The sequence below is a fragment of the Bubalus bubalis genome, chromosome 24 (genome assembly GCF_019923935.1).
Source record: "Bubalus bubalis isolate 160015118507 breed Murrah chromosome 24, NDDB_SH_1, whole genome shotgun sequence".
Taxonomy (NCBI): Eukaryota; Metazoa; Chordata; class Mammalia; order Artiodactyla; family Bovidae; genus Bubalus; species Bubalus bubalis.
This window is the reverse complement of record NC_059180.1, coordinates 32316356-32339238: the sequence shown is the minus strand read 5'-3', so window position 1 is coordinate 32339238 and position 22883 is coordinate 32316356. Positions and strand designations below refer to the sequence as shown.

The window sequence follows — 22883 nt, the reverse complement described above, 5'->3', positions numbered from 1 at the left end:
TGTGTACCAGGACTGGGGGGTGGATGTAGACTCTGCTGTGTACCAGGACAGTGGGGAGGATGCAGGCTGTGTACCAGGACCATGGGGAGGATGCAGGCTGTGTACCAGGACCGTGGGGAGGATGCAGGCTGTGTACCAGGACTGTGGGGTGGATGCAGACTCTGCTGTGTACCAGGACTGTGGGGAGGATGCAGGCTGTGTACCAGGACTGTGGGGAGGATGCAGGCTGTGTACCAGGACTGTGGGGTGGATGTAGACTCTGCTGTGTATCAGGACCGTGGGGAGGATGCAGGCTGTGTACCAGGACTGTGGGGTGGATGTAGACTCTGCTGTGTACCAGGACTGTGGGGAGGATGCAGGCTGTGTACCAGGACTGTGGGGAGGATGCAGGCTGTGTACCAGGACCGTGGGGAGGATGCAGGCTGTGTATCAGGACCATGGGGAGGATGCAGGCTGTGTATCAGGACCGTGGGGAGGATGTAGACTGTGCTGTGTACCAGGACCATGGGGAGGATGCAGGCTGTGTATCAGGACCGTGGGGAGGATGTAGACTCTGCTGTGTACCAGGACCATGGGGAGGATGTAGGCTGTGTATTAGGACCGTGGGGAGGATGTAGACTCTGCTGTGTACCAGGACCATGGGGAGGATGCAGGCTGTGTATCAGGACGGTGGAGAGGATGTAGACTCTGCTGTGTACCAGGACCATGGGGAGGATGCAGGCTGTGTATCAGGACCGTGGGGAGGATGCGTCACCTCCCCCCCCAACCATGGGCTGGACGCTCAGGAAAGGAAAGCAGCAAGACTGACTGCAAGTGGACAGCCAGGACAGTCCTGGGTGGGGCTCAGCTCGCCTTGGACAAGTCACTTCTCCTTTCTGGACCTGAGTTTCATACCTGTGAATTGAGGCAGTTGGACTGAGGATAAAGGGTCACAACCCAGAGTGAAAAAAGTAGGGCTAGAGGCAGCCCTGGCGACTGTGGGAGCCCCACAGGGGCTTTTGACTTGGGTGGGAAGTGGTTCTGGGAAGGCTCCCGGGAGATGGGACAGCTGATAGTGGTGGGTTAGTCGCTAAATTGTGTCCGACTCTTGTGGCCCCTGGACTGTAGCCTGCCAGGCTCCTCTGTCCATCGGATTTTCCAGGCAAGAATACTGGAGTGGGTTTGAAGAAGGAATTCATAGGGCCTGGACTCCATCTTAGGACTGTTCATGCTGATCATGCTCAGCCACCTTTCCAATGGACTCTGAACTCTGTGTTTAGTGCCTATGAAAACAACAACAGAAGGAAGGATAAGACCCCCTCCAGACAGGGGAACCTTGAAGATCGTATCTAGGTTACTCATCGCCTAAGAGAAAATACACTAATCACTCCTTCCTCCAGCCAGGCCATAAACTTTTCTGTATCTATCGGAGTGTAACCTCGGGCTTATTGATTATTGGCTAATTGTTTGACTGTTTGAGCACATGAGCACATAGCACATGAATGATGGGGTTATTGGGATTGTATTTTCCTTGGTTTATGTAAGTCTCAAGGAATTTGGAGTAGTGGGTTCAGACACGAACACATGGGGTATAAAAGATTTTCACAAATGCTGGTCGGGGTCCTTGGCTAAGAGGAGACTCTGCCTTGGGCCCGCCGGTGTAATAACCTGCACTCCACTATCTGCATTGTCCTTCTGAGTGAGTTTGTTTCCCGGAACGCGTGGCTACAATATTTGGTGCATTGGCTGGGAAACTCCTCACTTTGAGGAGACAGGTCTCATTTGAGGCCATCCCAAGGCTTTGTGGCTTGAATCTCCTAGAGAGGGGAAGGCGTCTCGCCCCTCTGGAAGAATTCAGCTTTTCAATGGCCAGTTTCTTCGCTTTGGCAGGTAGTGAACAGCAGCAAGGGAACTGAGCGCTCAGGTGAGGAGGAACCCACCCGGCAGGATGAAAGAGGGGGCCTGATCACCCCCCTGGGAGGGACTAGAAGGGGCACGGAGCCACAGGGGCCTGGAATAGGCAGGCAGCAGTGATTGCTTGGTACACAGGTCGACGAGCATGCTACAGTTTAGGAAGGAAATTTGTGAAGGTCATTTAGGAGGTGTGTCCATGCCGTCTCAGGGAAAATTATTACCAGCAATCACCGGGGGATTTTTAGGATAGGAAACTGGTCCTTGTATGCTCGTATTCTGCCCTCCCCCAGGAGGTGTCCCGTCTGCTGTGAAATTCTTGACCCCCTTGGAATTGTTAGGCTAGAAGGAAGGGGATACGTGAGAATGAATTGGCTTTCCCAGAAATGGCCTGGGACGTGGGATATTTAACCCATCTGTGTTTTCATCCACACCTGATCAAGCCCACCAAGGCAGAACGGACTTTAAGGGAGAAACAGTCTTGGACCACCTGGTGTTCTGGTTTGGCTGTGCTGACTGGCAGGTGAAGACACGCCAATCCCCCTTCTCCCTCTGGAATCTGGCAGGTAAGGCTCTTCTCATCCCAATTAGGAAGGAGGCAGAATGGCAATTTAAGTGTCATTGAGTGGAAATATCAGAAGTACATAGGGTACTGAGAACTTCGTAGACAGAACGAAAAGGAAAAGTAGAAGAAGGTCCAAGAAAGTAAGGAAGATGGGAGGAAGTGAATCTAAGGCAACTGTATTGGAGGGCAGGATTAAAAATTTCAAGAAGGGATTAGGAGGAGACTTTGGGGTGAAGATGCAGCCTAACCGCCTCCACATACTCGGTGAGGTCGAATGGCCCCCTGTGGGAGTAGGATGGCCACCAGAGAACACCATGAACTTAAAAATAGTGGAAGCAGTCTATACAGTAGGCACAGGAGAGCCAGGACACCTGGATCAATATCCATGTATTGCCTCATGGCTAGGGTTAGCTCAAGACCCTCCTACTTGGACAAGGTTCTGTATCCAGAAGGGAAAGGGAAAAATATTAATGGCACAAAAATTGATGATAAAAAAGGAAATTCTACAGGATTTGGACGGGGACGACCTGACCCCTCCTCCATACTGGATAATGAAGCTGCTGCCTCAGTGCTCCACCAGCACCGGAGGCCACCTTAATGCCCAATCCAGGGCCAGGTGAAGTCCGGCAGCAGCCGCTGCTCCTCCACCAGCTCTCCCCGAGGTCGTAGAGCTGCCACTTCGGCAGGCTCCCATCCCAGTGACAGAAGCCTCTGGCCAGCACTTTCAGGATCCGGCTCCAGCCGAACTGCCCAAGCTATATCCACCTCTCCCAAGTACTGACAAGAAGGGGAGGGAGACGTTGGAATTAAGCAGAGACTGCGCTCTGCCAGAGAGCTGGAGGGAACGAGAGAGAGCAGACAGGAGATTTGCAATGCTAGCTGCTGCTCTGGGAAAGTCCATCTCGGGCCCTCCGGAAAACCTCCTCTGCCCCAGGGACAGGACAGTCCTTCAACCAGTCCCCCACGGAGGACCCGGCCCGGTTACAGTCAAACCAGTGTGCCTGGTGCCAAGCTTTTGGCCACTGGAAGAATGAATGCCCTAAGGCAAGGAAGGAAGAGGAAGCTCCCACAGTTGTGGGGCTTGCTGACTTGGAAAGTAAATAGGGCTGCTGGGGCTCAGAGATATCAGGTCCCCGAGAGCCCATGGTAACCTTAAAAGTGGGGGACCAAAACCTTGACTTCATGGTGGATACAGGAACAGAACTGTTGGTAGTAACAAAACCTGTGGCACCACTGTCCAAAAAGACTACCGCTGTAACTGGGGCATCGGGAGGAGAGATGGCTAAATCGTTTTGCCAGCCCAGAAAATGTCAGATGGGGGGCACCAAGAGATTCATGAATTCCTCTACATTCCTGAGTGCTCAGTACCCCTGTTGGGAAGAGACTTGCTCTCCAAACTAGGAGCACAAGTGGCTTTCTCCCCTGAGGAGAGGCCCACCTTCCAGATGGACACTATGACTTATTTGCTCTCTCTCTCAATGCCACCCCAAGATGAGTGGAGGTTGCATGAGCCTCCGAAGAAGAACCCGGTGGGCCGGAAGAGCATGAGTGCAAGCTAACTCAATTATTCCCTGAGATCTGGGCAGAAGACAACCCCGCCTCCCCCTAGGCTGGCTAAACATCAAGCCCCAGTGATAATAAAACTCAAACCAGGCACCATCCCGGTTAGAAAGCGCCAGTACCCGCTACCGATATAGGCCTGGCCAGCATACTGCCCTGCACCAATAGATTGAAACAAGCGGGCATTCTAGTAGAGTGCCAGTCAGCTTGGAATACGCCGATCCTGTCAGTCAAAAAGGAAGGAGGACAGGACTATAGGCCTGTACAGGATCTCAGGCTAGTCAGCCAGGCTACTGTGACTTTACACCCCACTGTTCCAAACCCCTATACCTTACTTAGCCTCCTCCCGCCGAGGACTAAAGTTTATACTCGCCTAGATCTCAAGGATTCCTTCTTCTGTGTACGCCTCACCCCAGCGTCACAGCCTATCTTTGCCTTTGAATTGGAAGATCCAGTTGTGGGCACCAAGCAACAGCTCATCTGGACTCCCCCACAAGGGTTTAAGAACTCCCCAGCCATCTTTGGGGAAGCCGTGGCTTCTGACCTGAACTCATTCCATCTGGAAGAATATGGATGTTGGCTCCTACAATATGGGGATGACCTGCTGCTGGCTGCCGAGACCAAGGAAAGATGCTGGAAAGGGACAAAAGCACTGCTCCAGCTGCTGATGGAAGCAAGTTACTGGGTGTCAAAGAAGAAGGCACAGATCTGCAAGGAGGAGGTAAGGTATCTGGGGTTTGTTTTAAAGAAGGACACAAGGTTCCAGACCCTAGTTGGGTCCTATATACTGATGGCACTAGCCTCATAAAACAGGGACAATGGCTGTCAGGTTAGCCAAAGCGGAACGGGCCATCAAGACTGAAAAGGGACGGTGAGAATTGCCAAGTGGTAAATTATTGGTAAATTGGTACCGGAGGAGCTGGCACACAGTCTGGTAAGCCAAACACACCAAGCGACCCACCTAGGCATGCTGCCTGCTCACAGGTTAATGCTGCCTCTCGGGTATTCAGACAAAAACCTCCAGGTATTCAGCTGAAAGGCACACTGCCCTGTGAACACCTGGGAGTGGACTTCACTGAAATGAAACCTCACCAACACTACCGTTACCTGCTGGTCATGGTATGTGCGTTCTCGGGATGGGTAGAAGCTTTTCCTACCTGGACTGAAGGAGCATCACAAGTAGCCCGGTGCCTGCTTAGGGAAATAGTTCCCAGATTTGGACTTCCTACCAGCATTGGTTCAGACAATGACCCGGCTTTTGTAGCTGATTTAGTACAACAAGTAAGCAAAACTTTAAACATCAAATGGAAACTGCACACTGCATATAGGCCCAGAGTTCTGAGATGGTGGAATGAACCAACCGGACATTAAAGAGACTCTCCAAGTGGATCATAGAGGCTGGGTGGCCCTGCTTCCAACAGCTCTGCTCAGACTCAGGATGACCCCACGGTCCCAAGGCTATTCTCCATACGAAATTGTGTATGGGAGGCCCCCTCCCATAATAAAACAGGTGTCAACAAATTTGCCTCAGGTAAAGGGGAATAGGACTTCACAGCAGATGGAACTGGGTAAGTTAATAAATCGGGTAACTAAGTTTGTACAAGAAAGGGTGCCGTTCCCCCTTGGGGAACAGATTCATGAGTTTACGCTTGGTGACCAAGTATGGGTCGAAGATTGGAAACATGATTTGCTAGCCCCTTGGTGAAAGGGCCCTTATGTTATTCTAACTACTCCTACTGCAGTTAAAGTTGCAGGTATTGTCCCTTGGATCTATTATACGAGGGTGAAGAGGACATACCACAAAGACCCAAAAAACGTTGAGTGGACTGCACAGAGGGACCCCGCTGACCCTCGAGAGACTAAGACCATCCTTAAGAAGAAGGAAAAGAAGATCCTGGACTAGCCCCTTCAGGATGAAGCCGCACAATCAACTCCTGCTGCTTGGCCTCATCAATGTGATTTGGAATTTAACTTTTGTTTCCACTCAGGACAATGTTTTCATCTCAAGGGCACATTCCTACGCAGACCTCCACAACACTTCCAACTGCTGGGTATGTAGGGCTATGCCTCTGTCAGTGATGGATGGCCTTCCTTGGTGGGTGTCACCGCTCTGCCAAGGAGATTTTAAACCACTCTGCTCTTTTCTGGGATGACAAAAAGAGACTTTCCTCTCTTGTCAATCATAACCTCTCCTTGCTCTCTTGGTGTAAGACCTACAGTCAATAGACTCGGGTCATGGGGTTACATTTGATACAAATGCCAGTGTAACAAAAGCCTAACCTACTTGTAAATCTACCCCGGTAGCCCTGGTAAATCTACCTTATTTACATGCTAGGTGGACAAGATCCGTGTTTCATTGGTATGAGTATATTGCTGCCTTATTCGTACCCTCTATAGGGACAACAGATACCATGATTAAAGTAGAGGCCTTGACTAATTTCACAAAACAGGCCCTCCTAGATAGAACAAAAGCCATCCAAGCCTTAAATGAAGAGCAAATCCAAATGAGAAAAGCGGTAATTCATAGTAGAATGGCTTTGGACATAACTCACAGCTGCTCAAGGAGGGACCTGTGCTATAATTAAGGTTGAATGTTGTGTATACATCCCTGACTTATCTGGCAATGTATCGACTGCTTTAGATGACATGGAAAACCAGGTAAAAGCCATGTCAAATGAAAACATTCCTTTCTGGACTTCGGTCCTATCTTGGGTGAAGGGCCATTGGTGGAAAACTGTATTTACCACTGTTATAGTTGCCTTGATAGTTCTGCTTTGTGGACCCTGAATTTTACAATGTATTATGAACTCTGTAACCCAGAGGTTGATGTCATTCTCCCAAATTGGTGGTCAGAGAGCCAGGGTGCAATATATCCCTATGAATGATGCTCATAATTTGAGTTAAGAGCATCAAGAGCGGGGAATGAAGAAGGAATTCATAGGGCCTGGACTCCATCTTAGGCCTGTTCATGCTGATCATGCTCAGCCACCTTTCCAATGGACTCTGAACTCTGTGTTTAGTGCCTATGAAAACAACAACAGAAGGAAGGATAAGACCCCCTCCAGACAGGGGAACCTTGAAGATCGTATCTAGGTTACTCATTGCGTAAGAGAAAATACACTAATTACCCCTTCCTCCAGACAGGCCATAAACTTTTCTGTATCTATTGGAGTGTAACCTCGGGTTTATTGATTATTGGCTAATTGTTTGACTGTTTGAGCACGTGAGCACATAGCACGTGAATCATGGGGTTATTGGGATTGTATTTTCTTTGGTTTATGTAAGTCTCAAGGAATTTGGAGTGGTGGGTTCAGACACGAACACATGGGGTATAAAAGATTTTCACAAATGCTGGTCGGGGTCCTTGGCTAAGAGGAGACTCTGCCTTGGGCCCGCCGGTGTAATAACCTGCACTCCACTATCTGCATTGTCCTTCTGAGTGAGTTTGTTTCCCAGAGTGGCTACAACAAGTTGCCCTTTCCTTCTCCAGGGGATCTTCCCAATCCATGAATTGAACCAGGCCTCCTGCATAGCAGGCAGGTTCTTTACCAACTGAGCTACAAGGGAAGCCCCAATAGCCAAGCTGGGTCTCAAAGGAGCATAGTGATCATAGATCATGGGCATGTCCAGAAGGAGAAACCAGCATGTGCAAAGGTCCGGGGACAGAGGGTGTGGGGCCTGGGGAAGGGTAGAGGGGTGGAGAGGCAGGCGCAATGAAGCTGGTCTGCAGGAAAAGGTCACATATCCTGTCAGACCTTGCTCAGGCAGTGGGGAACCATGGGGGAGCTCCAGGCTTCCATTGACAAGTCCATGTCCCACCCAGACAGGGACTTCCTGAGATGGGGACAGGCCTTACTGATCTTTGAGTTGCCTGTGTCAGAGTGGACAGGAAGATGCAGTCAATGAATAAATGATATTTCCTGCTCCTCTAAAAGGACTGGCTTTCTGTGAGTAGGTAACCACTACAGGTGGTCAGTCCCCTGGATCCATTAGCTGTTGCTGCATGACCGACCTCCCCCGAACGAGTGGTTTAACACAAGCAGCATTTACTGCTGCTCACAGTCTGTGAGTTGGCTGGGTGGTTCTTCTGGGCTGGGTTGATCTTGTTTGGTACACTCTCGCATCCACAGGCAGCTAGCTGATAGGTCGGCGGGGGCTGGCTGGTGTTGGGTGGCCTCGGCTAGGATGGTGCTTCTCAGTTTTGTGTGGCCTCTTGTCATCCAGAAGGCCAGCTTAGGCTTGTTCTCAGGGCAGATGTGGAATCCCAAGAGAACGCATAGAGCCAGAAAGCATCTTGAGGTCCAGGCTAGGAAGCAGGCTGTCCCTTTATCACCATCCTCACTTCCCATTGGCTAAATCAGCCCAAGTTCTAGGATGGAGACATAGATTGCTTAATGAGAGGAACAGCAAAGTCATATTGTCAAGGGCATGGATACAGGGAGGGAGGGAAAATTGGGACTTTATTTTACAAAATCAGTTTGACCCGCTCTCCAACACTTGGAGAAGAAAATGGCAACCCCCTGCAGTATTCTTGCCTGGAAAATCCCATGGACAGAGAAGCCTGGCAGGCTATAGTCCATGGAGGCGCAGAGTTGGACACGACTGAGTGACTAACACACTCCAGCACTCATTCCCTCTCAGTTAAGGAAATTCCAATTTGGTCAGTGGTCGCCTCAACAGTGGGCACGTAACCCAATTCTGGCCAACGAGATAGGAGGAAAGCCTTCTGAGGGTTTCTGGGAAAGATTTCCTTGCTCCTAAGGGGGAGCCCTGGGGAGAAATGGTTTCCATTTTTCTGCTGGATGTGTCCCCCATATTTGCATCTGCCGTCCAAGGAGCAGCCTCAGGCGAAACCAACACCGAGATGTCAGAGCAGAGAAATGAAGGAACCTGGGTCCGTGGAGTCCTGGTGGGACTGCTGAATCTGCCAGGCCAGAAACAGGCTCTACCTCTGGACTTCCTGTTGAACCAGGTGTTATATTTCCAGCTTCTTTAAGTCACTTTACATCAGGCTTCCTGTTACTTGGACCAGAGGCATCCTCAGTGATGCCCTAGGGCCTCTTTTCGTCTCTGTGAACCTGTTCTGCCTGATGAGCCAGATCAGAGTTGGAGGCTCTAGGCTTTTCTCTTCAGTGATGCTGAAGGCCCCAGGTGCCACTCCCATGCTTCTGCCCCCACGCTTCTGCCTCGCCTTTTGCACAGGGACCACCACCTTCCCTTTCCACCTAGGCCTGTCAGCCCCAATGACTGAACCAGCAGGCATCAGCTGGATTCAGAAGACCTGGGTTCTGGTGAGTTGGACTTTTCCCTTTTTTTTGCTCTGCAGTGGCCAACCTCTTTGAGCCTTAGGTTGCTCTTTCAGAAAATGAAGAAATGAAACCTGCCTTTTGCATGGCTAATGCTTGATAATAGCATTTGAAAACATCTTAGAAGTTCTGTCAGGCAATGAAAATTTGCATCCCTATAACTTTTTATAGCTTCCAATTTGCTTCCTAGTAGTTAAGCAATAATAACAACAGTAATAATAGAAGCCAGCAATTATGGAGCCCCTACTATGTGCCGAGCACACTACTGAGTACTTTATATGCATGTATTATGGAATCCTCCTAGCAGCTCCTAGGCTCAGAACTGTCCCATGCTCACATCTCACTCTGAGTAAAAGCTAAAACCCTTTTAAGGATCCACAAGTCCCTACCTGATCCAATCCCACACTCCCCACCTCTCTGATCTCAGCTACTGTTCACCCCCCGATTCACACTGTACCAGCTACACTCACCCCTTTCCTTGAACATTCTGCCTCAGGGCCTTTGCACCTGCTCTTCCTTCTGCCTAAAATGCTCTTTCCACATACAAATGGGTAGCTGACTCACCTTTAGTTTTCTGCTTCTCAGAGAGGCTTCCGTGACCATCCAAATAAAATAGCAACCTATCCCTGGCACCTCCTAGCCCCCCTGTGTTTACACAGGTGTTTTAACCTGCTGTGTTTTACTCCATAGCACTTAGCTGCATCTGACATAATCCTGTCTCTCCACCTGTGAGACTGTAAAGTCCCAGAGGGCAAGTAACTCAGTCTGTCTTTGTCACTGCTGAGAAGCCAGAGCCAAGAAGAATGCCTAGCACAGAGTAGGTGCTCAATACATATTTGTTGAGTGAGTGAACAGATACATGCCCCTACGAGGTAAATGCCAGGGTTACTCCCACTTGCCAGCTGAGGTACGTGAGCTCGGAGAAGGAAATGTGCTCCCATCATGCAACAGAAGGGGCCATGACAGGACTCTTAACTCAAAACTGGCAGAACCCAGGCCTTGAACTTCAGGGCCAGGACTCAGTCTCAGCACCTGCCTCAGATCCCTCTTGTCCTCTCTCCTGTCTCTGCTCCTGTCAGATGGAGCCTTATCCAGGGCTGGACTCCATCAGTGCACTTCCTGTGGGCACCTCTGCAAAATTTTGTGTGTCTTCTAATGGTGGCACGTGACAGGCAGAGCCAAGGAGGCTTGGAGCAGAACCAGGGCCACCCAAGGGGACGAAGGGCTTTCTGAGCAACAAGCAGATGGCAGGACGGAGCCTTGAGGAGCTAGATCAACCCCAGAGAGGTCAGTGTCCTTCACAGCTCAGGGATCAGAGTGGGAACTGTTCCATGATCAATTCAGGCCCCAAATCTTCCCTGAACTCTGGCCTGGACCCCTCCTGCTTGGACCTAAGAGCCCAGGAATGATCTGGACTTGGATAGTAGAGTGGGAGACGGAGACAAAATAAGATTCCTTAGATGCAACAGATGTGTGCTGGGTCGTTCAAGGGGTATTATTTTTATTTCTTCTCAGCTCTATTCTAATCCTTCCAGTGGAGTAGTATCTCCCCACTTCATAGAGAAAGTGAGGCTCAAAGTGGTTGAGGAAGCTTCCCTGGGTCACTTAGCTAGGAAGGAATAAATCTGGATTGATGACAATGATAATAATAATAATAATGTAACTTCTGCTTTATTGACTATGCCAAAGCCTTTGACTGTGTGGATCACAATAAACTATGGAAAATTCTGAAAGAGATGGGAATACCAGACCACCTGACCTGCCTCTTGAGAAACCTATATGCAGGTCAGGAAGCAACAGTTAGAACTGGACATGGAACCACAGACTGGTTCCAAATAGGAAAAGGAGTACAGCAAGGCTGTATGTTGTCACCCTGCTTATTTAACTTCTATGCAGAGTACATCATGAGAAATGCTGGGCTGGAGGAAGCACAAGCTGGAATCAAGATTGACAGGAGAAATATCAATAACCTCAGATATGCAGATGACACCACCCTTATGGCAGAAAGTGAAGAACTAAAGAGCCTCTTGATGAAAGTGAAAGAGGAGAGTGAAAAAGTTGGCTTAAAGCTCAACATTCAGAAAACTAAGATCATGGCATCTCGTCCCATCACTTCATGGCAAATGGATGGGAAACAGTGGAAACAGTGGCTGACTTCATTTTTCTGAGCTCCAAAATCACTGCAGATGGTGATTGATTGCAGCCATGAAATTAAAAGACACTTACTCCTTGGAAGGAAAGTTATAACCAACCTAGATAGCATATTCAAAAGCAGAGACATTACTTTGCCAACAAAGGTCCTTCTAGTCAAGGCTATGGTTTTTCCAGTAGTCATGTATAGATGTGAGAGTTGGACTGTGAACAAAGCTGAGTGCCGAAGAATCGATGCTTTTGAAGTATTGCGTTGGAGAAGACTCTTGAGAGTCCCTTGGACTGCAAGGAGATCCAACTGGTCCATCCTAAAGGAGATCAGTCCTGGGTGTTCATTGGAAGGACTGATGCTGAAGCTGAAACTCCAATACTTTGGCCACCTGATGTGAAGAGCTGACTCATTGGAAAAGACCCTGATGCTGAGAAAGATTGAGGGCAGGAGGAGAAGGGCATGACAGAGGATGAAATGGTTGGTTGGCATCACCGACTCAATGGACATGGGTTTGGGTGGACTCTGGGAGTTGGTGATGGACAGGGAAGCCTGGCGTGCTGTGGTTCATGGGGTCGCAAAGAGTCGGACATGACTGAGCGACTGAACTGAACTAAACTGACTTTGGGGACTTCCCTTGTGGTCCAGTGGTTAAGAATCCGCCTGCCAATATAGGGGACATAGGTTCAAGCCCTGCTTCAGGTAGATTCTACATGCCACGGAGCAGCTAAGCTAGCGTCACAGCTAGAGAAGGGACTGCGCTCACCACAGCTAGAGAAAGCCCACATAACAATGAAGACCCAGAGCACAGCCAAAAATTAATTGCTTTTAAAATAATAATAATAATGTGACTTCCAAGACAAGGCCATAAAAGGCACGTGGCTGCCGTGTTACGCCCTTTTGGCTCGCTTGCTGTTGGGGAGGCCAGCCGCCATGTTGTGGGCACTCAAGCAGCCCCACGGCACAGCCCTTGAGGTGCGGAGCTGAGGCCGCCTGCCTCCAGCCTTGTGAATGAACCCTTGGAGCAGGTCCTCCAAACCCCGGCTGACTCCTTGACTGCAGCCTCCTGAGAGACCCTGAGACAGAACCACCCAGCTGAGTCACTCCCTGATTCCTGACCCACAGAAACAGTGTGAGATAAATATCTGTTCTTTTAAGCAGATCTACGAATTTTCCGTTTTCTGCCGTGTAGCAAATTATCACAAACCTAGTAGCTTAATAAATTTATTATCTCACAGTTTTCCTAGGTCAGAAGTTTGGCGCAAGTTTTCTGCTCAAGGGTCTCGTTGGGCCAAAATCGGGGTCAGCCGGGGTCCCAGTTCCCATCTGGAGACTCTGGAGACTCTAGGGGAAAAATCTCCTTCCAGGCTCCTTCTTGATTTTGGCAAAATTCAGTTCCTGTGCTTGTAGGTCTGAGGTCCCCGTTTCCTCGCCAAGTATCAGCCGAGGGCTGCTCTCAACTCTAGAGGTGACCCACATTTCATCCACACACAGCCCCTCCCCCTCCACTCCAGCGACAGCCCATCACATCTTTCCTGTGCTTCAAATCTCTGACTTCCTCTTCTGGCACCAGCCGGAGAAAACACTCCGCTTTTGAAGGGTTCAGGGGATTAAGTTGGATCCACTGGATAACCTCCCTTTTGTAAAACCAACCTTATATCCTAACCTAATCACAGGAGCAGAATCCATTATAAACATGTCCTGGGGATGAGATGGGGTGGTGGGAAAGGACAGGGGCTCTCTTAGAATTCTTCCCTCCGTAGCACCAAGATTTGTACACAGAAAACTAACGCAGCCATTGAGAAGCTTTTCCCATATGGAAGCTCACGTCCTTCAGATTTAGAACATTTTTTTCCTTCCATTTTCCCTGTTCTCTAACGTTGCATCTTGAGGGACGATTCTCTAGTTTCTTGATCTTTTTATGTCGGATTTCGCTGTGTCTTTCTGGGAGGTTTTCCAGTCGCTTGCAAGGCTAATAGTGAAAGTTTTTCTTTCTGCCCTCACCTCTCTAGTTCTTTCTTGGTCACTGAATGTTCCTTTATGCAGCGTCTCATTCTCTTAGAGATACAACGTCTCTTATTTCTCTTAGGGTTTTTGTTTTGTGTTTTGTGTTTTTTTGTTTTGTGTTTGTCTTGTGTTTTCCTCCTCCCCGAGTTGGCCCTGTTTTCCAGGAGCTCTTTTCCTCTGCTGTTGTTGACCTCTGATTTTCCTTGTACAAGCCTGCCTCCAGTGTCCAGTGATCCTCGTCTGTGAGTTCACACTGAAGATCAGGAGACTGAAAACAGACCATCAGAAGCTTGCTGACTATGGACAGGGCGTGTGGACAGGTGAGTCTCATCCAGGCAGCTGGGCAGGCTCTGGCAGTCACGGTAGAGTCCCAGAGTCAGCATCTGACGTGTCCTCTCCTGGGTGGGTCAGTCTCTCCACAGAGGATCCCCCAGCCTCCAGCCTGGGGGGTGGGAAGTAGGGCTGCCGGCTTCCAGGGACCACACGGGGTGGTGGGACCCATGACCTTTCTCTCTACCCTTTGTGTCAAGCCTGACCACACCCTAAATTCAGCCTTCTGTCCTCAAGTTCAAGGCCTCCAGCACAGGTTTTATTTAGATGGTATGTTTATTAGTCTTGTGGAGTGAGAAGCTAAGAGAGCTGTTGTTCAATCGCTCAGTCGTGTCCGACTTTTGCGACCCCGTGGACTGTAGTCTGCTAGGCTCCTCTGTCCAAGGGACTTCCCAGCCAAGAATACTGGAGTGGGTTGCCATTTCTTCATCCAGGGGATCTTCCCCACCCAGGGATCAAACCCCTGTCTCCTGCATTGGCAGGCGGATTCTTTACCACTGAGCCAGCTGGGAAGCCTAGTGTTGTGGAGTGAGAAGCTAAGAGAGATTGGAGGACTAAGAGTCTCCCAAATTATCCCTTTTTCCCAAATATTTATTTTCATTTATTTATTTGACTGAGCCGGGTCTTTGTTGCAGCATGTGAGATCTACTTCCCTGATCAGGGATCAAACCCAGGTCCCCTGCATTGGGAGCACAGAGTCTTAGCCACTGAACCACCAGAAAAATCCCCAGAATTGTCCCTTTGCAGATCCATGATGCCAGGTGATGGGGTATAAAAATGAACCAGACAGGTTCTGCTGTCGGGGCTGAAGACCTACTGATTTCTGTGCACCTACTATGTGCTGGGCACTGACTCTGGATCAGGGTTTTGTCCTTCAGGGACCATTTGGCCACATCTGGAGACATTTTTGGTGTCACAGCTAGGGGGTGGATGTGGGTACCACTATCTAGTGGGCAGAGGCCGGGCACACTCCTCACACTCTCCAGGGCACAGGGCTGTCCCCACAGCAGAGAAGTCAGTAGTGCTGAGGTGGAGAGTCCTGCCCTAGAATGATGGGACACATTCCCTGGCTTCATGGGAAGGGAGCAAAGGTTTTCTGTCTCCTCAGCACCTGCTGTGTGTTTTCACAGCAACCCCTCCACCCAGGGGTCCTCCGCTCTCAGCCTGGGCGAGGGGTGTCAGGGTGGGTACCACGCATGCCCTCTTTCCTGTCTGGTTCCCCACCCCCCCCTCAGCCTCGGGGGAGGAGCATAGGGTGGCAGCAGCTATCAGGGTGCAAGCTGGCCCAGACCCGTGGCCCTGCTTGACGTTGGTCCCCACCAAGCCATGTGACAAGACCAGGCCACAAGAAAGAGGTTTCAACAAGCGTTATCGCTTCCTGGAACTCCGACTCGGCGACTTCCCCGAAGACCGGCTGTGCCTGGCGGGCGGGCTGTGCGCGGCGGGGACCGAACTGTGCACCGCGGGGACCAGGCTGTTCCCTTCCTCCTCCGCTGTCCCCGCAAGCTGCCACCCTCTCTCTCAGTCTGACTACCTGGAAAGACTCCACCCCTCCGGGCCCAGCGTCCCTATGGCTTGGCTGTCATTTCAGCACCAGCCCCAGGAGTGGTGGAGCAGGGCTGATCCAGGGGGTCCTTCCAGCGACCTCTAGGATGCTTGAACCGGGCTGAGACCCCAGATGTCCAGAAACCCACCTGCTCTCCTCTCTGCCCCTGATGGGGCAACTGGCAACCAGGTTGGGCACAGATTTGCTTCAGTGTTACTGTCCGCAAAATGGACACAAATCTCCCATTCCATTTCATCTGCCCATCAGACAGACGGTAGGCAGACACACAATTCCTGTTTCTGTCTTGCTGGTTTGAGCTTTGGAAACCCAGAGAGGGAAGAGAAAAGTCCCATATTGGCAGGGGCAGAGAGTGGACAGAAACTGAAGGCTTCTTGGATGTCACTATCTCTGGGTGAATGTGATGACTCGGGAATAAGTCACTTCCTCGAGTCCCCACTTCACAGAAATCTAGACTGTAAATATAGACCTGGCCGCAATGGGGTGGGGTGGTGGGGGCCTGGGTAGCCAGAATGAGAGGGTGGGTGAAGAGGAGGAAGCAAGGAGAAAACCATCCTCTGAGCAGGCAGGCGCCCCAGGGTCCTGCCAGTGGGGTTTACTTATTCTGTCGAAATGAAAATGCTCTGACATTGAACAGTATTGCCAACACTGTTTGTGTTTTTGACCTACAAAATCAGCAATTTCATGTGATTCAGCCTAAGATAATCCACCCGCCAGACTGTTTCGAGAATCAAAGATAGCATGACGTGCTTAGCTGCATGCCTGTATGTAATTAGTGCTACGTCAAGAATAGCCCTTATGTCGTATGATAACACATATATCTCTTATCTAATACTATATCACCAATGATATTAGTATTCCCTGGTGGCTCAGACGGTAAAGCATCTGCCCGCAATGCAGGAGACCCAGGTTCGATCCCTGGGTTGGGAAGATCCCCTGGAGAAGGAAATGGCAACCCACACCAGTACTCTTGCCTAGAAAATTCCATGGATGGAGGAGCCTGGTGGGCTACAGTCCATGGGGTCACAAAGAGTTGGACACGACCGAGCGACTTCACAACTTCAATGATAGTAGTGACGCTAAATGTTATCCATTCTCTCCTCCATCCTCCCCTTGTCAAATCCACATTGATTGATCATGCAGCGTGTACCCAGGATGGGGGTAAGCATTCTTCATTGTCACCAGCACTCAGTGTCAGCCCTGATTCCTGAGCATGCACCCTTTGCAGGCGAGTGGTGAAAGCTCCGCATTGTGTCCACAGGTGCCTGAGCCAGCGCATCACTACATGTCACGTGTCAGTCTGAGCACCCCTGCTGGGACCTCCCGGTAATAGGACCTCTTTTTATTAACTTGTGCAAGCTGCAGCTGGCTCATGGGTCATCTTGAATTTACGTTCAACCATGCTGTTTGGGCCAGAAGTCAACCTGATTTGGGAATATTGCTGTTCCTAACTCCAGTACCCTTGCCTGGCAAGTCCCATGGACGGAGGAGCCTGGTGGGCTGCAGTCCATGGGGTCACCAAGAGTCGGACACAACTGAGCGACTTCCCTTTCACTTTTCACTTTCATGCACTGGAGAAGAAAATGGCAACCCACTTCAGTGTTCTTGCCTGGAGAATCCCAGGGAGAGGGGAGCCTGGTGGGCTGCCGTCTCTGGGGTCGCACAGAGTTGGACATGACTGAAGCGACTTAGCAGCAGCAGCAGCAACCATAGTATAGGACTTTATATCAATGCCTTTAATGTCACCTTGGTGTCCACTCTGTGTCTTAATCCAGGGCTTATTTGAGATCCCAGTGAGTGGTTCACCATCCTTGCATCAGGCAGATCACCTTAGATTCTCATAAAGGAATCTGGGAAGATGGGGGAAAAGGATGGAGCCGAGGCCAGAGCTCTGTGGCATAGTTCTCAAGGCCTGTTGGCCAGTTGGGATGTGTGTGTGTGTGTGTGTGTGGTTAACAATTTACCAAGTCAGAGACCCAATCAGGATGTTGATGCTTCTGTCTGGATTCAGACCTCACTGAGGTCCAATTTTGGTTTTGCCACATGTTAACTCTGTGGCCCTTGGCAAGTCATTTCACTTCTCTAGGCCTCAGTTTCTTCATCTGAAAAATGGATACTAATAGTCCTACCCTACAGAGGGGTAAGAAGGACTAACCGAGACTGTGGGTGGGGGGCAGGGGGCACCCCAGTGGTGTCTGGCATATGGTGGGTGCTCAGTGTGAGCCTGAGTTTGAGAATTAGCCAGTGGCACAAGTCGTTTCTGCACCAGACACCTCCTGGGAAGGTCAGTAGCAGCATGACCGAGGCAGCGGTGAGGCAAGGCTGTCCCTCAGGGACACACCAGCTGGTTCGTCTGAGGGCCTCCCTCCCCTCAGGACAGAGTGCCCGCAGCCTCTGCTAGTGCAGCCCTGCTGACCAGCAGCCCCTCCTTTCCAGCCTGCCCAGGGGCCTGGGCCTCCCCCGAACAAGAGCGACTTCCCGTCTCTGCACCGCAGCTTTCCCGTCTGCAAAGAAGGAGCCAAACCTCAGTGGGCCCTTGAGAGCATCCGGTGAGCTGTGCCTCACAAGGACAACATGGGTCGCCTTGCTGGCTCCAGCTGTCCCTCAGCTCCCTCACTGGTAAGACAGGTACCATCATTACGATCTTGTCAGCCAATGACTTGGAAGGTTGTTCATGAAATGCTCAGTGGAAAAAGCAGGTTATGATATGGGTTATGAAGAATGGTATCTTCCTCATTTTACGTCCCTGGATATGTTCCCATGTCTCCTACTTTATAGTCTATGGGAACTTGAATAGAATTCGTATCCTACTGTTGTGTGAAAAGTGTATAAATCTTAATTACATTGAATTGGTTCACAGTACTTTTCAGGCCTACTTTATCCTATTTTTCTGTATATTCATTCTATTAACTTTTGAGAGTTTGATATTGAAATTCCAATTAAAAACCTTAATTTATCTACTTTAAAAAATAAGTGTAATATATGTAGCTTTGTTCTGTATTTTCCAGCTTTCCTGTACATGTGTTATCATACTTTCATAATTTAAAAATAAAAAAACAGTGGTGTCTTTTTTTAAAAAAAAGCGTGTATCTGGAAATCAGGAAAATATATAAAATGTATTTTATGCTATCATTATTGGTAGATTCTTTTACGAATTTAACAACAAATGTGAAGATTAAACAATAATGTGGACTAACCCAGGATGTGACTGTGGGGGGTGGGAAGGCACTGGGGATATGGAAACTCTGTGCTTCCCGCTCAATTTTGATGTGAACCAAAACTGCTCTAAAAATAAAGTCTGTTTTAAAAAAGAAAAAAGGGAAGGAAAATTTTTTAATGTGGAATTTTTTTTTTTTCCCAGCACGAAGAAGTTACGAACCACCATGAATCAGGAGGTGTGAAAGTGTCTGCATTCCAGCTTTCCTTGAGGGCAGATGTCAGCTGGAGAGGGGAGTACCCTGGGCCCCAGATCCCGGCAAAATGAGTCTTGCTTCTTTCAGCCGGGGAGTTGTTCGGCCTCTTCTTAGGATGAGTGAGTGGTTCCATTTCACTCACTCACCCTTTGTTCCAAGCAAACCTGACCCCTGACCCTTGTTGCTCTTCAAACTCTGATTACCCAAGACTCTCTGGGGTTGCCAGTGACAGAAGCATAACTCAGACAAGCATAAGCAGAAAAGGAACCTTGTGGCGTGTGTCACAGGTAAGCCCAGGGGTGGGTTTCAGGTATGGCTGGATGTAGGGGCTCCCACGAGGCATCAGGGCTCTGTCCTGTGCTTCTTCTCTTCTATTCTCTTGACTCAGCGGCCACAATGGCTGCCAGTGGGCCTGCGTTTAGAGGAAAGAGTTCCTGCAGAAAAAGTCCCAGGAGGGTCTCTGACTGGTCCAGCTTAGGTCATGTGCCTACCCTGAACTGGGGCATGGGGAACTCAGGCCATCTTGCCCACATCCACCTGCGGTCACAGGGCGCTGTGGCAAGGCCCCCTCAGGACCTTACAGAGGCGGGTGGGGCAGTTCCCTGAGAGCAGTGCACCCTGTGTGGACCCTCCTTTCCAGCCACTGCATCTCTGTACCTGCTGGCCCCTCTCCCTCTTTGGAATGTGGGCAAAGAGACTGTCAGGTCACAACTGTTCTGTGAGGGCCCAGGCACTGTCGGCTGCCACAAACCTGGCTGTGAATCCCTGCTGTGCTCCAACAGGCTGTGTGACATAGGCAAGTCACTTGAGCTCTCTGAGCCTCATTTTTTTCTCCTCACCTTGTCAGTCCACGGAGAGGTGCTTGTGTGCAGAAGCCCAGGGCCTGGGGCGGAGGGCGAGCTCCGGTGAGACAGCCATGGTCAGGATCTGGATGCTGACTGGAGCTCGCTTAGGGGAGAGGCTAGGCCGCCTTTGGATCTCCCCTCTAGCTATGACGTCTTGGGCAAATACATCCACCACACTTCTCTGAGTCTTAGTTTTTCTGCCCACAAAAATCAGAGAAACTTGCCTCTACAGGGACAGTTATACAGATTCACTGGAAGGACTGAAGCTCCAATACTTTGGCCACCGGTTGTGAAGAGCTGACTCATTGGAAAAGACCCTGATGCTGGGAAAGATTGAGGGCAGAGGATAAAGGGGTAACAGAGGATGAGATGGTTGAATGGCATCACCGACTCAATGGACATGAGTTTGAGCAAGCTCTGGGAGACGGTGGAAGACAGGGGAGCCTGGTATGCTGCAGTCCATGGGTCACTCAGTCAGACACGACTGAGCCACTGAACAGCGACACACAGATTATGGGAGATTACAGAGGCCACTTTGCCCATGCTCTTCCCTCTGAGATGCCCTTCCCCACCTTGACTGCCCAGGTGGATTCCTTCTCAACTTATGCTTTAGGACTCTGCCGGTGACATCCCCAGGGTGCCTCCCCTGACTCCACATCCTCCAACGTCCTCTTATTCTTAAACTAATTAGCTCTTTTCCTGGTTCCCCCCTACCCTCCACCAACCCTCCAGCCACCTGCATTAGGGGATACCAAAACCCCATCGAATGCCCTTTTTCTCCTAACTCTCTGAACAGCTCAGATTGGTCTCTTCCCTTGCACCTGGGACTACTGGAAGCATGAATAAACATTTGTGGAATGAATGCTTGACTCCCAAATTTTCTTTCTGATGGGCCTGTGGTGCCATCTCTGCTGGCAGCATGGCGCCCACCAGGGGAGGGGGACCTTGGGTGAGGGAGGAAGTCCAGGTTGCTGCTGGTAGCCCAGGCAGCTGATTTCTAAGAAACCAGCTGAGGGACAGGAAGGCTGGGGCAAAGCTCAGGATGGCTTTTACTTTCAGTTTTCTGCATCTGGAGCAGTGTAGGTACCCAAGGTTCTTGGCTGGGAGGGGACGGTGTTACAGGCACAGCGTTGTCAAATGTCAAGGACACAGCCAGCACTTCAGGACCCAGACCACGCCCAGAGCCCGGAGAGGTCTTGCCCGGCCCCATCCACAGCTGTCAGGGTAGGAGCAGGGACCGCTGGGGGTAACGGCCGCCCGGCCCGGTCCGGCCCGGCCATCAGGGCTTCCTGTTTATTCACTTGACCTTTATTTTGTACATGGTTTGGATTATTTATTCCTTCACCCATTCATTCATTCATGCACTCATTCATTCACTCACCCATCCGTCCACTCACCCATGCACGAGTCCTTTCTCTCACTCCTAAGACCTCTCTGTCTTCTCTTTCCTTCCTATTTTCCCGGGTTGTCTTTCCTCTCCTCTTCCCACTCCCTGTCTCCCCAGCTCTGCCTCTTGCTCCCTCTCTCTGCCTATCTGCACCCCTTGCTTCCCCGCCCCCCTTTCTGACTCACTCACCCATTTTTTCCCTGGAGGAGGTGAGCTGGGCTTTGAAGACTGAGTAGGAGTTTGCCAAGTGAAGGGGATGCAAGAGAAACATCAAAGACTTCCCCTGGGTTGCTCAGAAGGCCAAAGGATCATGGAAGCAGATGGGGAATGTGAAGGGGACAGTGAGGGGCTAAAATGTACAGTGGGGCTGGGCAGTGAAGGACCTCAGAGCCTGTGGGGAAGGGGTCAGATTTTAGTGTCTAGCAGCTGGGAGCCACTAGAATGCTGTGGGGTCATCTGGCTTGGTCCCAGTACTGCTTCTATGACTTTATCAGCCATGAGAGCTAGACAAGGAGCTCAAGCTCTCCTGGCCTAGTCTGTGAAATGAGACAATAAGGGTACCCATCTAGAAAGAGCTAGATAAAGGGGAGCCGGTAGCAATACTCACTTGCAGGGGGGAGCCAAGGGTATGTGTGTGTGACCGGGGGTTTCAGGTGAGCGAATCAGCAGTTTAGATGGTCACACCCAATTCCCTCCATTGCCTGCCAAGGGGCCGAGCCCACATCTCTGTTCCTCAGTTTCCCCATCTGCAATCCAATGAGGGGAAGGTCCACTTTAAGCTCAAGCCTGCACTCCTTGCCCCACCCCCATGCCCTGCCCACCTGGCCGGGGGCGCCCACCAGGCCCCCCTCCCGCCAGGACCTGAGGGAGTTTCGCTTTGACCCACCTTCCAGAAACTATGGCCCTTCCTGTCACCAGGTTACCACAGAGGGAACTTGGCAAAAGATAAGATTAGCAGCACGGAGGAACCCCAGGCTGGCCATGCTAGGCTTTCATTCTTAGTGTCACAAGCTGGGCCCCTACATAGGGTCCACCCTGCCCTGCCAGCGTCACGCCTCATATTGAGCACGTACTCTGTGCTTATATCACTTCCTATTAATACTATGTACCTGTGAGATCCGAGGCCTTACCCCATTTCACAGGTGAGGAAACTGAGGCTCAGTCAGTGCCCATGACACACAGCTGGCAGCCAAGCTGGGCAGTTTCCCAGGCACGGGATGGGTGTCCTGGAGGGTCCCTGGATGATGGTTTTAGGTGAGATCCAGGGACATTTTGATAAAACATTGAGCTGATGTGCAAGATTTCCTATTTTCCACTCAAGTAAAGGAGACAGTCTCATATGGGTGCTACTGTGTCTTAAACACCTCTCTGACACTTGACACGCCTCGCTCTCTCTTCCCCTCCCTCCCTCGCTCTCAACCACACACAAAACAGGCTTTTTTTGTTTGTGTGTGTGCTCAATCATGTACAACTCTTTGCCACTTCATGGACTGTAGCCCGACAGGCTTCTCTGTCCATGGGATTTTCCAAGCAAGAATACTGGAGTGGGTTGCCATTTCCTCCTCCAGGAGATTTTCCCAACCCAGGGATCGGACCCTCATCTCCTTTGGCTCTTTCATTGGCAGGTGGATTCTTTACCACTGCATCACCTGGGAAACCCACATACAACAGACCTTCTCTGAAAGCAGAGCAAGACACCAATCTCTAGCTAAAACTTACTAACACTGTTTGAATTTCATTGCATTTTTTTCAAGGGTTACCTTTTAGTGGCAGGTGACTCTGGCTTTCTGTGTATAGTTATGATACATTTCCCTTTGAATAAAACTTACCTAAGGAAACCGAGTAACTTGAACAGCTGCAACTTGGATAGAGCTGG

At 50.3% G+C, this 22883-nt stretch overlaps 1 long non-coding RNA gene across 1 annotated transcript; it reads left to right on the top strand.

Annotated features, from left to right (window-relative positions):
- The first annotated feature begins 12121 nt into the window (after positions 1 to 12121).
- On the top strand, positions 12122 to 19985 carry LOC112581777. Its single transcript, XR_003106410.3, has 4 exons — positions 12122 to 13788; positions 17799 to 17981; positions 18724 to 19062; positions 19853 to 19985. It is a non-coding gene; the product is annotated as an uncharacterized LOC112581777 (long non-coding RNA).
- The last annotated feature ends 2898 nt before the right edge of the window (positions 19986 to 22883 follow it).